General features: G+C 39.3%; 1 protein-coding gene across 5 annotated transcripts in view; it reads right to left on the bottom strand.

The window, feature by feature from the left end:
- The window catches only part of NOL4 (nucleolar protein 4), a 190,638-nt gene that overhangs the window by 126,256 nt on the left and 50,610 nt on the right, over positions 1-13,772 (bottom strand). The window lies entirely within an intron of this gene.

The raw sequence follows: 13,772 nt of genomic DNA on the forward strand, positions 1-13,772 counted from the left end.
ACTATAGAAAAAAGATGTGGACAGGCTGATGAAGGTACAGAGAAGGGCCACAAAGATGATCAAATGACTGGGAAGCCTGCTGTGTGAGGAAAGGCTAAAGGAACTGAGTTTGTTCAGCCTTGAGAAAAGGAGGCTTAGGGGAGACCTTGTTGCCATGTTCCAGTATTTAAATGGGTGGCAACAAAGAAGATGAAGACTCTCTTTTTTATGAAGAGTCACATGGAAAAGATGAGGGCTAATGGGTACAAGTTACTTCTGAGGAGATTCTTATTAGATACAAGAGAAAAAATTTTCACAATGAAAGCAATCAGCTATTGAAATAAGTCAGCACCTGGACAGGGTGCCGAGCCATGCTGCCTAGACTATGACCAGATGTTCCTTGAGATCCCCTTCCAACCTGGTATTCTATGATTTTATGATTCTATAAGCTCTTTTATTTTGTCCACAAGATTCAAAATGTATACTGCTCTGCTTGGATTCAGCCTGCACAAAATTGCTTCTTTAGAAATTCAGGCCCATGGTATTTCTGAGCTGAGATCATCTCTAATTAGAGTACAGTAAAATGTATCATCTGCTTAATAACAGATTCCCATGCCATTAAGGTCTACCTCTCTTCAGTGATCAGTTCACTTTATTTAGAAATAGACATCTATATAAAGATACATATATATATGATAAGAGAAAAATAGATTTATAAATATGTTTATAAACCCTGCAAATAGAAAAATCTATTCATAGTAACAGATACATCTCTGTAAACTTGAATTAGATTTGTGCTTGTTCCATATTGTGTAACAAAATATAAAACAGGGCCAACATACAACTCAATGCTAACCTTATTTTTAATAAATGCTGCTGAAAAAATAACCTTGGCAAGTTCAATCTCAGCTACTCCCTAAGCAGCCTTCATAACCCTCCACTCTCTGGATTTTTCTTCACATCTGTGTGACAGGGAGAAACAAATAGAAAGGCATCCACCACATTCTCATATAGAAAAGCAAAATAAATAAAATTTTCCTGCCTTGAAGGGTGCTGAAGGGGGACAGTTTTCACTCTGAGCAGGAATAATGGAGGAGTCAGAAGAATGGTTTGCTCCTCATTTTTTCATTCAGGTTTGAAGTGTAGCCAACTGCAGTATTCCCAAGTGTTAGTCAGACAGCATGGTAGACTAGATTTCTTCCTGACCCACAAGACAGGAATATCTCTAAAGAAACTCTTTATTATCTTTTCTCTCCTTCATACATGTGTACTTGATGATCAGTTAGGCTTGGAGTCTTTCTGGCCAATGTGCTTATGTATGCCCAGGCATCCGCCAGATCATAGATAGCACAGGGTCCTACAACCTACTTCAGCTAAGAAGCAAAGGGCTACCATTCTATTAAACAAGCTCATTTGGTGGGCCACATGCCTGATTTGGGACTTCCCTGTTGTCCAGGACTCAAGGAAAAAAGCATGAAGCTGAGTCAGGGGAGGTTTAGGTTAGATATCAGGAAAGGGGTTTTCATCCAGAGAGTGGTTGAGCACTGGAACCCAGGGAAGTGGTTACAGCACCAAGATTGTCGGAGTTTAAAAAGTATTTGGACAATGCTCTCAGGCACATGGTGTGATTCTTGAGGTGTCCTGTGCAAGGCCAAGAGTTGGATTCAACGATCCTGATGGGTTCCTTCCAACTCAGCATATTCTATGATTCAGTGAACTGGACTACTCAAAACCAGGCACTACACCTGGAAGGGAGTTTAAGAAACAGACAAGATGAATAGGCTACCACTACCCACTCAAGAAAATTACCCATGAAGTAGAAGTTCTTCTTAAAAGAACCTGTTCTGCGTGGCTATGGCAGTGTCGGAGTTGCCTGTAAAAGGCTAGAAAGCTGTGAGTGTACACAGTTTACAAGGTGGTGAAGAATTATTTCTCAGAAAAATAGTAGTTTTACCATGTTTACTCTTTCCTTTGAAAAGCTGCATTTAAGTAAGTGTCCATTGGAATCAACACTTTACAACACCATCAGAGATAATTAAGTTCAAGAATCACCATGGAACACTCTTTCTGAAATTACTGTGAAAAGTTTGGCCAGGCTGTCATTTCATTCTTTGAAATCTACCTGTGTCACATGCCTTTTAATGCTGTCACCACCATTTCCTCATCTCCTTGAGCAAGTAATCATTTTAGGTCCCTTATTTTTCCAGGAAGCGAAGGGAAGTACACTACTGAGTAACTGATTCGGAGAAGAGAAAAATATTTGTCCTTGCTAACAGGCTTTACAACACCTATGTGTTTAATTAAAATAGGGCATATTTAGAGAAAATACAATAACATGTGCAACTGCAAGTCTATGACCACAGATGTACAGAAATAACCAGGGAGTATAGCCTGCTCCAGGAATGTAAAATGAACAGTTCCTAGAGAGCACACATAATTGCAGAAATGTAGCAGAAAGAAGAAATGAAGACACAGCAACAGACAGAGCTTGGCTAACTCACTGAATTAAAGCTTATCATCTCTGCACAAACTGCACTGATGGTTTAATCAGAGTCAGTAGCAATTTCAGCACCCACATTAACTACTTCAGGATTCATTCAACTACACAGAACCTATAATGAAAACACGAAGGATGAAACCTTGTCTCCACTGAAGTTCACAGAAATTCTTACGATTGATTTCAGTAAGGTTTTCCTTGCATCCATGTATTTTGGACATGATCATGCTGGATAAAATTTCTAAAAACCAAGTCACCAAAAGTCGAAGCTCTTTCAAACTTTTTATACAAATACGATGCTTGTACAGTTACCTCAGAGGGATATCTTCTAAAAGTTACCAATTACCAACAGACAGAAATCCTAGAAGATGCATGCAGACCTGTAAACTATTCAAAGAATTTTTATAGATTCTTTATACACATGCAAGGAGTCCTTTTAAAAACCAACTTGAAAGCATTGATAGCTTCCATTTACTTTCTAGCTCTCTAGACCACCTTGCTGCTCTCACTAGTTGTACCACCTCCTTTTGAAGAGGACCTATTTCTTCTATTCCAAGTAATTCACATTAAGAGTTCCACATCCTGTAGTTCTGTCTCTTCATTCTGTCTTTGACAGGTTGCAGCATCAGCTCCCTTCAGAATAACCATCCAAGAAACACTTAAATAGTGTGACATAGCAAACACACTGCATGTCTTTGCCAATTAAGTCGTTAAAATTTTAGTACACTTCATATTTTGGTTCTTCCTGGAACAGTAACTTTGTATAACTGAAATGTCATCTCTCTATTTTGTTCTTGCAGAGGAAAAACATAAGTATTCCCTGTCTGTATCTCCTAATTTCTTTTCCCATCAAACCAGTAATACCTATTATCACACTTAATATTAGAGTAGTCTGTTGATATCATGGTTTTATCACAGTTTATCAAAGCACAAAATCAAATTTTCTAATCAAATATTGCCCCGAAGTATCTATTACTGTTGCCTTATTTAAAAGCTGCTAGTGAACCACATGCTTTTTCTCTGGTTTATGATCTTATTTAAATCTCCTTAATAATGCCTATGCTTATGTGAAATTCAAATTTCAGAGTACAAAAAGCTAAGCACAGAGGTTTGAACTCCACATTCCAGTCAGAAGGAATTACTAATTTTACAAAAGTTTAACAGCAGGGACCATGGACAGTTATTAACAAGGATGACTCTGCCTCCTGCTTAGGGAACAACTCTACCCAATAAAGCATATGGGAAATCAGGACAGATAGAATTTCAGTAGAAGCAGTCACTAGTTCTCTTGGAGAGGCATCAAACTGACTGCTTGATTCATGTCACAAGAAAAGAAGATTGTATAAACTCTGAAAGTAAACTGAAGCACTGAGGAAGGACTTTACACACAAAGATTCAACTATTCCCATAAGCAGGAACTTCTGCAGTAGAGACTGTTCTCAAAGCAATCCTAAAGAACCACATTCCAGTTGCAAGACTAGTGCCATAATGAGTTGTTATCTGATGCAAATGGAGAAAAGCTTCTTGGAGTTGACTTAAGGCATCAATTTCTCTTCATTTCTGTGCACCTAAGTCTGAAAATTGTATATTATATAAATTAGAATTCTTCCTTTATGATAGCTGTTATCTGAATTTATTCTACGGGTAATGCCAACCCTTACAATTGCAGTTCTGAATTGATTTCTCAGCATCACACATAGTACAGCCAGCAAAGGCAATTAAATAGTGGGCTCCTCCACATCTTTTCCTAGAGTGGGTCTGAGTAGCTACTGAAGTCTGTCAGTTTGTCAGTCTGGAAGGGTGCTCCTTCAGCAATTAGAAGTGGTCAGTGTCCACCAGGCAATGGAGAGAGTGCCTGAGCCTCACACATCTCTCAGCAGGCTGTTGATTGGTCACCAAGTGCTAAATAAACCTCTAAAACTAGTCAAGCTGTATTCTAACCTGTGTTGACACTAAATTTAATTGTTCTTGTATGTTTCTGTCTTCAGTCAACTGCAAACCATCACTTCTGTCTTTCTCACAATAACCAGGTGTAGCAGTTTGAGCCACATTAAAAATCTAAAATCTAACTTCCAAGCTTCCCCCACCCCTTCTCAACAATTTATCCTAACACCGGAGAGAAACTTTCAGGCCAGAGGCTTCTGTAGGGGAAGGGGGAAGTATATACATTTATTTACACAAATAAATACTATACAAACTAAAGGCAACTATATATACATATATATATATATATTACATTACTATCAGTCAGTCCTTTCAAGCCCCTCCTTTAACTTTAGTCCAGGAGCAGCCTTTAAGGCTGATATGTAACACAGTCTTTTGCTGTGGGAGTGTTCTGGGCTCCTGAACACTCCCTCCTCACCAAGTCCAGCAGTTTTTTGTTGTAGCCTCTCCTCCTCATGAAGTCCGAGAAAATAGCTTTGAGTCCTTGCTCTCCTGCTGCTGGTGATCTCTCCCTGCTGCAGTGTAGCTTATCAAGCGTACACGTCCTGGAATCTTCATTCCTCTAAGTCAGTTTTTGGCTGCCTCCGGTCAGCTTCAACAGGCAACTCCCAAGCCTCTCTTGGCCCATCTCCAATTTCGCCTGGGATTCTTCTCCCAAGCACCGAGCTGATTTTACCAGCCCGTCCACTTGGCTCTGCTCAAGTGCTGAGCCTCAAAATCCACCCCCCACCAGCCTAAATGCAGTGGGGGGGAAAAGCTCCCTAGCCTTGGCCACAGGCAGCTCGGTTCAGTTATGCACTGTCCCAAGCGTCCCGGAGCTGCAGGGAGGGGGGAAAGAAGGCCTAACCTCCTCCCTCTTACCTCAGGTGCTGTGAATCTCTTCCTTCACCGCACACACTCCAAATGCTGACTAATTCTAGCCAAAGGCTGAGTTGGGGGGTCGCAGGGCTTCCCTCTCCCCCCCGGAGGGGAAGAGAGGGAGCCCAGGCACCCCCTGACCTTGTCCACCTACACGCAGCAGACACCAACAGCACAACACTAAGACTGCCAACAGCTTACGGTGCTGTGATATATGATTTTGAGCAGGAGCGAACAACATGAGTGGTGAATTGGCTCTCCAGGGAACACTGCCCTGGCACCCAATCACCTCTGAGCCCCTCGAACTCTCAAGGGGGGCCAATTTCAAACTATGACACCAGGCTATCAGTGTTCACAAATACTTGGAGGACACCACTGGAGTTCAGCCTATCTTGAAATTTTCAGGATTATTGCATCATTTCTTCCTTCCTGTTATTAAGAAGTGCCAGAGATGGCACATCCCTCTGCCTCCAAATAAGAGATACGGTTACTATTTGGCGACATTAAACCAATTATTTGAAAACATCGCTTCAAAAATCTCAGGAAATATATATATAACCACTTCCTATGTGTTTTAATATTAAAAATCATAGTAGTGCTGAAAAAGTACTACTCTCTTCTTGTAATAAAACTATTTGAATTTGGTTAAAAAAGTACTACTAATTTTAGACATTCAGAATTGCAAATATTTTATCAAACAAGAAGTACTTCAAAGAAATTTCCATTAAAAATATCTTTCACAAGACAGTCCAATGTCTCCAGGGAATTTCCTCTTCAGAAAAAAAAATAAATTAATAACTTCCTTAATTAAAATATAACACAGTGAATAATCAATGGGTAAATTTAATTTTCTTTAAAGCACATTTTTTTACATTTCTTTTACTGTAAAAACAATGCTTTATTATATTATTCTATAACAAACATAATAGGAAAAAAGAAAAAGGAGAGTCAATGCCTAGCATGCATTTTAACAGTAGTTATGAAAAAAATCTGCACCTATATTCCTATCCTTTAAGGAAGTTTACAAATTAAATCAAACAATCTGTGCACATAGCCCCTGCTAAGGTAAACTGGTAAATATGAAAGGATAAACTGGATAAAGTGCCTGCAGTGGAAAGCATAACTATATCCCCGCAGCAGAATGTCCCTCCTTTATTTTGATGTTACAGAGAAATGGGAGGGAAAAGCCTGAGATATGCTAAGATAAGGGAAAAGAACACAAAATATCAACCAAACCAACCAATGCTTTCAGAAATCCCGCTAAGTTTAGTTACAAGGACTTGCACACGAAAATCAAAAGCAAACTGGCTCCCTTCGGTACCTGCATAAGGAAGCAATAGCTTGGTTGGTTAGTATTATTGCCAAAGTGAGATATCTGTTGTTAGAGGACCTGTACAACACCAGCGCAACTCACAGACCTGTTCTGAAGATGCAAAAGAATACAGGTCTGCAGCTAGCCTTTTGCACAGGTGTAGGCTTCACCACTAGACTGCTGATGTAAAAATGAGCGGCTGTGAATAGAGTGAATGGTGTGCAAGCATTTTAGCATTACTTGTGAAAAGAAAATTCTAATTTCTCAGCTATTATTGGCTGCAAGTATTCCCTGATGTAATTATGGAGTAATAGCTGAGAACTTGATTGTAACCAACAGTTAGTAGTTTGTTGCTAACAAGGCAAACATGACAAACAATTTTGAGGCAATTATTGTCATTACAAGCCACACTCAATTGTTCAAGGCAAGCATAATAGAAAGTGACAGTTGTGCAGCTGGGAGGATGGTAAGGGAAACAAGATTGTTCCCTGGTTGCAACAGACCACTCAGACTCTAACAGAGACTCTGCTTAATGCATAATTCATGTTTAATAATATTTTAGTCTCCAAAGCAAATTACAGTATAAGATAAGAAACAAACAGAGACATCAAAAAAAGAACACAAGTTACTATAAGATAGAATAAGACACACGGAAGTAACATGAAGCAGGGAGAAGACATTCAGCACATCCAACTCACAAGATGCTTGGAACTAGCAAATGAAAATGCAGTAACTCTACATATTAAAAGAGCCAGTTGTAAAATTAATTAATTTGCTATGCTTCAGGATGGATGCTCATGTCCAAATCCTGGTTTGGGACCCTTGTATAATCAGGTAGGTCCTGCAGGAAGGAAGGAGTGCTCTCCATTGAGAAACACTGAGGCTTAATTTTTAACAAATTTGAGTTACATAGGAAGTCAAAGGAAGATTTTCATCTCTCATACAATAGAAGTGCTTCATCTATCAGCTCAGTATTCTGATGACAAAGCAAACAGCAGCTGCCTCGTCAGCAGCCAGTCCATTAAAATACTTGATTTGCTGAAAATTTTACCCAGCTCTCCTTAACGATGTTAAGGGCTGAAAGTTTCTAATGCAGCTGCAGGGACATTTCAAGCTCTTGCCCAGGCTCAATACATTGTCAATGACATTGTAGCCCTATTCAAGTGTCATTACAGTGTCACTCACAGTGCCTTTTGCACCGATAAGGTATCATTTCTAAAGAAGCCATTAAAACACCACTGAAATTAGATTTCCACTACTCTCTGACTTTCTTGTTTTGTTTCACCATTTTCCTCCTTTTTTAAATCACAGAATCATAGAATGTTTCAGGTGGAAGGGACCTTAAAGATCACATAGTTCCAATCCCCCTGCCGATGGCAGGGACACCTTTCACCAGAACGCATTGGTTTATGCAAATAATAACATATCAAAACAAATCTGATGAGCTAAATCACCCTAGGTGTAGGTCCATTGAAGTAAAATAGCACTATGTGCCAGGTTCTCAGGTACACTTTGACTCTGCTTAGGTGAAGACGATACTGATTTTTGCAGACAGAGCAACATATTTTAACTAACTCCCTGTCTAAAGAAACCTCTGTGATTTTGACATCTGTGAGATAACACATAGACTTACTCAGAAACATATATGTGTGACTGTGCTGTCTTCTGCTTTATTCAGTAACAAAGCTGGTGTTTGCAAAAGGTGACAGATCGACAGCTGCAGAGAGAGGAGACCTTTGCTTACCCTCAGAGCAGATTGCTGAGCAGATGAAGAAGAGACCTTCCTCATTCTCTCTTGCCAGCTTGTCTCAGCCCTGGTCTTTGGGATGCAGTTGTTGCCCTCACTCAGCTTCTGCTACCTATGTTTTGTTTCCCAGAATAGGAGAAAGATATAACCTGTTCATCCAGGTGGGCTTTCCTTCTCAGGGAAGTTGGAGTGAGATCACAAAAGACTATGCATAAGCTGCTGTATTCCTAGTATTGCCTGGACATTACTGTATAGAATCATAGAATCATTAAGGTTGGCAAAAACATCAAAGATCATTGAATCTGTACTCCTTTTCCACTGCCATGAGATAGGCAGGTATCTTAGATCTCTTTCAGAAAACTGGCATTTATTGTTTCACTCTTAGTCATAAGAAGTGAGATTATTGCCCAAAATGTTGTAAATGTCAGTGGCCTGAGCAAGACTGGAAGGTTTAAATATATCACAAAATTCAGTCATATCTCTTGGTCCTAGCTCAATTGTAATTTTAAATGATCTGCCGTTTTACCAAAACTATTACCTCACTATGAAGCAAAAATTACCTTTTTCTTTGGAGTAAAATGCTTCTTAAGTTTGTATGTCCAATGTCTTCTATAATGTATAAGCATAATAAGCAACTCTACTAGCATTAAAACTTTGCTAGTATAGATGTACAGATTGCAAATAAAACCAGTGAAGTTACAAAAAATCCCCCAAATGAAAAGGCTTTCTAAAAGTATATGAGATTGCATGTAGGAAAACTGACAGACTGCTTTTGAGTTTATTTTTAATGTTAATATTTTAATATTTAATATTTTAATAAGGCTTTATGACTTTGTGTGGTAATTTCACTCTATCCCATACACCACAGAAATGTCAGGTGCTTTGTTTTAAAGACTAAAGAAGTAAAGGTTTTAAGTAAAAGACACCTAAACTCTGCAAACAGTTCAGCTAATCTTTAGTGAGGCTTTACTGAAGTCAAGTGGACTTAGGCCTCATACGAAACAAGCATATTTCTAAAACTTTTCAGTGCTTGAAATTAAAAGCACAATACCTATTGATGTAAATTGATTTTTTAAATTAATGTAAAATAACATTTCCACTGAAAAGTCTTAATTACCAACAAAAAAGTTGCCATGGATTTAGTGCTGGGAATCATCTGCTCTCATGTCAACTTTTTTACCGCTCACTTTACTCAAGATCAAGAGCAGGGCCAATACATAGACAACAGAAGAGACAATTTACTCCACTATGCTGCTTCACCAATCGGTCTTCACTTTGGCCTGCAGTTTGTATTTGAACTCGCGTATCTTGCACTTAAATTGCTTTGAGAAAAAGAAAAGTCACTGTTTTAAGACAGGGAGTCCAGGTCACAGTGGAATAAAGACAAAAGCAGAATGAAGTATGACAGTACAACCGCTTCAGAATGGGAAGATGGATTAAATACTTGGTTGGACTTAGTTCAGAGAGGTAAACCAACAGCAAGTCTGTACCCTTGACAACTTAATCAGCTAATGTTACTTGTTTCAGGCGAAGCCATTGAGTAAAGATAATAGTTTCAATGCAGAAACCAGGTATTTAGATGACTGACTCCAGTACTTGTATCTGTCAAAAACACCAAATGAGCAAAAGGAATAGTTAATGTAAACAGCCAGGTTTCCTACATCTATATTGTATAAAAGCTGGCAATTTGAATATGTTGGGGAAAGAGAACTGGCACCATCCAAGTGACCACAAACTACTTGAAGGCATAATCCTCCATTTCATGACATTATTATTGTTCAATTTTCTATAAATTGAAAAAAAATACAACCAGGAAAAGCTTATTAGTAATCTCCACAGCTAAAGTGATAGCACAACCCCTGTTAAAGGTTGAATCCTGACATATTTTGTCACAACTAGCTGCTAAAAGCACAGTCCCCATATAGTGCCTGTGAGATGCAGTTCTGTATGAATATGTAACTATATTTTTCTAAAAGCTAGATTGAAGAGAACACAGTCCCTCCACCTAAATCCAGACAAAGCACTGATATGTTTTAATGTACCTTAGTACAGTGAGAAATACAGAAAATAAATTAATCCTATTTCTTTCATTGAGTTACAGTCAAGTAGTCTCATCGCTGATTTTTACTTGATAGCTCACATAGTGAAAAACAAAAAAAGCAATGTAAAATTTATACTTAGCTCTTCTCAATTCTAGAGTTGTGCATGTTCTTAATTTCCTCTAATCAGAGTATCCCCCTACACATCTCTCATGAACCACCACTGTGCAGAAGCAAACACACACAGCTGTTCTGCACAGGGCTCCAGCTAACAGGCAAGGGCAACAAGAGTCCCAGGGTAGAAGCTCTTTCTGCTCCTCTGACAGATCTATCTAGAGGCCAGTTTACAGTAAAAAAAAATCATTTTTTTACAGCTTGAACCACTAACTTAAAAAAAAAAAAAAATACAAGCTCCTTTATTTCCAACTCAGTTTGCAATCCTTGCCTGCTGTCTGTAGTCTGAGATTAGGACATCTTAGGACACTGAGCTGTGGCATGTCTGGGAAAGCAAAAAAATAGGGGCAAGCAAGGAGAGAGGGTGCAAATTTGCAATTTGCAGCTCTATTATCCAGCTGGCTGCTACAGAAAACACCTCTGAGGCACTGCTAAGCAGAGAGCTGTAGCCCACTACTAGCTGGGGAATGGACCAATTACAAATCAGAGATGCTTTCCTTTTCTAACTCCCCAGGGAAGAGCAGCAGCCCTTTTCCAAATCCCTCCCCATCCTTATAGCAGCCCTTCAGGTGCTCAGGATGCTACTGTCAGCCATTCCTCAGCAGGCGTGACTCAAGGCCCTGTTATTTAAAAGTGTACAAAGGTTAATTTAAAGTGGAAACTGTCCTTAGCAGTATTGTGGCAACTTCAGTACCACAGATACAATGCACCAACTCTCCCCACTTTTCATTTCTTCCTCAATTCCCTGTTCCCTTTCAACCCAATATTCATACAAGGAATATTATGAAGCCTCAGTCCATTTGCAGATTCCAGGACTTTTGTGCAGTACCAGCACCCACCTACTGTGAGCAAATATGCACCTTCCATCTCTGTGTCCTCCTCCTCAGCATTTTTCTTACCTACCATGGCATTTCTGGGCAAAGAAGTCTATCGCTTTCAGCTGATACTGTAAGTAGCTCTCATACTTCCCTTTGTTCTATTTAAGTTTAAACAACCTAACCATGAGAAACAGGATGCATTAAAAATGAGCTCTCTAATGGAGTCCCAAAGACCAATGCCTGCTTAAAAAGGATGCAGGTATACCCTCAAGGGGTAAGGATATGAAACCATCTTATTCCTTTTACGTAGACAGTGTCAGCATTCTGATGCTCTGACAAACTGAACCAGAAGAGGTGCATCCATCTGTCCCTCAGTGGCATGGCCCAGCTCACTATTATGTTCCTCTAGGGTACATAGACTCTGTTTATATTCTAGTACCAAAAACAGTTGAAATCCCTGGGAAAAAAACAATGGGTGACCCAAAATATTCTCATGCTACCTCACATGGAAAGCCAGGTAAGCAAAGTGAAAAAACACATCACTTTTCGGTACACCAGACCTGTCACTAATCTACCCCAGGCAACAGTTTTCCTAATGATTCCCATTAGCAAATCATTCTCCCAAAGATGGTATGCTTGGGGCAGCAGAAGACCTGTGCTGTCCCATTCTACCACAGACACCATTTCCAACTGTGTGCACAGGCAACCTTACACAACAGTAACTTTTCACCTGCCAGAATGCAGCAAACACATTTCAGATGAGCCAAATGCCAAGTGTCTTTATGGACTGAATGTGATGGCTGACATATAGAATGTTTGAGGGAGAGGAGTAAGAATCACTTTAGAGACACAGATTCATGCTTTGGTGATGATTTGGGGTGGAGTGTGCTACAATTTTGTATAAATTTGTAAAATTTTACAGTGCAGCCTGTGACAATAAAAGGAATTGTATGGCTAAGTTCATTTGAGTTCCCTTTTATTTTCCCACCTTTCTGTTCCCACTTCCATCCCTCCATCCCTCATACTCATCTTTCTCTTCCGATCTTCTTTTTTCCTACCCTCTCCTATCATTCTTGTTACGTTCTCCCTTCTCTAATGTCTTTCTGTTACTTCTTCAGCCTCTTCTCCCACATCTGAAATGAGTGTTGCTCTAACTAGCCACACTAGGTTTGCTACCTAACAACAGCTAGCAAAGGAAAACCATGAAGCCAGAAGAGAACTGCTATTTCAAATCCCTCTATCAGCAGATGCTTTAGCAGAAGATGAAGCAAAAAATAGGATTGCTTTAGGAAGGTGTGCAAGTACCATCTGGGAAGAAGAGAAGGAAAGCTGAGAGATTTAAGGCCATTTTGTAAGATCACACTACCTGCAGTTCAAACACCACAGTGCATTTATTTCCCATACATTTCAAATAGCAAGTGACAGATTTGTGGCATTTTATCATACATACTTATGTTCTAATATGATTAGATGCGGCACTTGCATCTGGTTGCAGCAGGTATTAAGACATGTATGACAGGCATTTCTTCACAGGTTACCGTACTGAGATACAGGTTTTATTTCAGACATACTCATGCACACAATTACTATTAGGAAACACTATATATATGAAACATTGACTATATAACCTCTACAGCACAGTATTGCACTGAAAGCCAGATACATAAAAATGCCACCTTCCTAAGTATCCCTGAAACCTCTAACTTAGCAATATTATTATATTAGCTCTGTGAAAAGTCAAACTTCAACAGGAACGTGAACTAGCTTTCCATACATCATGAGCATCAGAACTGCTCCTTTAGTGAACATACGTTGACAGAAATTAAGGTAAAAGTCACACAGATTTTGTGGTAGCTTGAGGACACACATACAAAAGGCAGCTGTGGTTAGAACCTGGCTTATCAAATTATCACAGACATCCTACTCCTTTATTTGTCCAGAGAGCAACCCAACAAAAGGTCCTACCTATGACCAGATTCTATCAGCCACTGTGCACCACACTCATTCTCATCTAAATATCTCACCAACTAGCATCATGATGTACAAATTGCAAAGAATCCAGGTTAACTGTCAAATCCCATATATTTAGTGTTCTAGAGAAATATAAGAAACACTTCTAAACTGGCACATATGATCAGGAAATTACCAAGTAACAAGTACAGGATGTCAGTGTGCTGTTTCTAATACCAATAGAATAGACCTGCTCTTTGGGTGTTGTGGATTCACGTGTCACTCACGAGCCCATGACTACAGACTGCCACAGTCTGTAGTAGACAGGTTACTTGTGAGTTCCATAACCAAGGAAAAAGTTCATTCCAAACCAGGCTAATCTAACTGTTCTATAACAAGGGCTGAAATCAAAAACTACACAGCTATGTAACTTCTATGCAAAGTAAAACTTTCA

Source organism: Pipra filicauda, unplaced genomic scaffold, assembly GCF_003945595.2.
Source record: "Pipra filicauda isolate LSUMZ 115617 unplaced genomic scaffold, ASM394559v2 scaffold240_size1633699_pilon, whole genome shotgun sequence".
Classification (NCBI taxonomy): Eukaryota; Metazoa; Chordata; class Aves; order Passeriformes; family Pipridae; genus Pipra; species Pipra filicauda.